Source organism: Urocampus carinirostris, chromosome 18 (assembly GCF_059441175.1).
Source record: "Urocampus carinirostris isolate Australia breed hairy pipefish chromosome 18, RoL_Ucar_1.0, whole genome shotgun sequence".
NCBI lineage: Eukaryota > Metazoa > Chordata > Actinopteri > Syngnathiformes > Syngnathidae > Urocampus > Urocampus carinirostris.
In genome coordinates, this window is record NC_142366.1 from 5,064,600 (window position 1) to 5,067,013 (window position 2,414).

Consider the following 2,414-nt stretch of genomic DNA (forward strand, 5'->3'; position numbering starts at 1 on the left):
AGTCATTTAACCACTAACCTGGTAAACAACTGCTTTAAAAACACGTCCTGGAAAGAATCACTTCCTTGAAAGTTTTCAACTGCAGCTACTGGCATTAGTATCCAGGATTAACCATGAACCACACTCTGGAACCAAAGAACTTCAACAGTACAATGTCTCTCAGCTGTGACTGCTAATGGTGCTTAGTATGAGGTGTTATTTCAGGGATTTGAACTCAAATCTGGAAAGGAAGTGTTAACGAGGAAGAAAAAAACAATCTCCCCTTCAGGGAATCGAACCCCGGTCTTCCGCGTGACAGGCGGAGATACTGATCCACTATACTAACGAGGACTGATACACTTTGTTGGACATACCACCAATTAGAATAGCAATCACCAACCACAGAGATGGCACGATGGGCGCGTATACCATTAGCACTATGGACCAGGAGTGACCAAGGTTTGGACGTGGCGTATCACTGGTGAAGTGAAAACTCATCTAAATTAGGACATGACCTAAAAGTATGACCAAAAATCAAACCAAGACATAGATTAGTCATTTAACCACTAACCTGGTAAACAACTGCTTTAAAAAACACGTACTGGAAAGAATCACTTCTTTGAAAGTTTTTCAACTGCAGCTACTGGCATTAGTATACAGGATTAACCATGAACCACACTCTGGAACCAAAGAACTTCAACAATATAATGTCTCTCAGCTGTGACTGCTAATGGTGCTTAATATGAGGTGATAATTCAGGGATTTGAACTCAAATCTGGAAAGGAAGTGTTAACAAGGAAGAAAAAAAGCAATCTCCCCGTCGGGGAATCGAACCCCGGTCTTCCGCGTGACAGGCGGAGATACTTATCAACTATACTAACGAGGACTGATACACTTTGCTGGACATACCACCAATTAGAATAGCAATCACCAACCACAGAGATGGCACGATGGGCGCGTATACCAATAGCACTATGGACCAGGAGTGGCCAAGGTTTGGACGTGGCGTATCACTGGTGAAGTGAAAACTCATCTCAATTAGGACATGACCATAAAGGTATGACCAAAACTCAAACCAAGACATAGAATAGTCATTTAACTACTAACCTGGTAAACAACTGCTTTAAAAACACGTCCTGGAAAGAATCACTTTCTTGAAAGTTTTACAACTGCAGCTACTGGCATTAGTATCCAGGATTAACCTTGAACCACACTCTGGAACCAAAGAACTTCAACAATATAATGTCTCTCAGCTGTGACTGCTAATAGTGCTTAATATGAGGTGATATTTCAGGGATTTGAACTCAAATCTGGAAAGGAAGTGTTAACAAGGAAGAAAAAAAGCCATCTCCCCGTCAGGGAATCGAACCCCGGTCTCCCGCATGACAGGCGGAGATACTGATACACTATACTAACGAGGACTGATACACTTTCCTGGACATACCACAAATTATATAAGCAATCACCAACCACAGAGATGGCACGATGGACGTGTATACCAATAGCACTAAGGACCAGTAGTGACCAAGGTTTGGACGTGGCGTATCACTGGTGAAGTGAAAACTCATCTCAATTAGGACATGACCATAAAGGTATGACCAAAACTCAAACCAAGACATAGAATAGTCATTTAACTACTAACCTGGTAAACAACTGCTTTAAAAACACGTCCTGGAAAGAATCACTTCCTTGAAAATTTTGCAATTGCAGCTACTGGCATTAGTATCCAGGATTAACCATGAACCACACTCTGGAACCAAAGAACTTCAACAGTACAATGTCTCTCAGCTGTGACTGCTAATGGTGCTCAGTATGAGGTGTTATTTCAGGGATTTGAACTCAAATCTGGAAAGGAAGTGTTAACGAGGAAGAAAAAAAGCAATCTCCCCGCCGGGGAACCAAACCCCGGTCTTCCGCGTGACAGGCGGAGATACTGATCCACTATACTAACGAGGACTGATACACTTAACTGGACATACCACAAAATAGACTAGCAATCACCAACCACAGAGATGGCACGATGGACGCGTACACCAATAGCACTATGGACTAGGAGTGACCAAGGTTTGGACGTGGCGTATCACTGGTGAAGTGAAAACTCATCTCAATTAGGACATGACCATAAAGGTATGACCAAAACTCAAACCAAGACATAGAATAGTCATTTAACCACTAACCTGGTAAACAACTGCTTTAAAAAACACGTACTGGAAAGAATCACTTCTTTGAAAGTTTTTCAACTGCAGCTACTGGCATTAGTATCCAGGATTAACCATGAACCACACTCTGGAACCAAAGAACTTCAACAATATAATGTCTCTCAGCTGTGACTGCTAATGGTGCTTAATATGAGGTGATATTTCAGGGATTTGAACTCAAATCTGGAAAGGAAGTGTTAACTAGGAAGAAAAAAAGCAATCTCCCCGTCGGGGAAT

At 41.9% G+C, this 2,414-nt stretch overlaps 1 non-coding gene across 1 annotated transcript; it reads right to left on the minus strand.

The window, feature by feature from the left end:
- Positions 1–792: 792 nt before the first annotated feature.
- trnad-guc (transfer RNA aspartic acid (anticodon GUC)) lies at positions 793–865 on the minus strand. The gene has a single exon. It is a non-coding gene; the product is annotated as a tRNA-Asp (tRNA).
- Between the last annotated feature and the right edge of the window lie 1,549 nt (positions 866–2,414).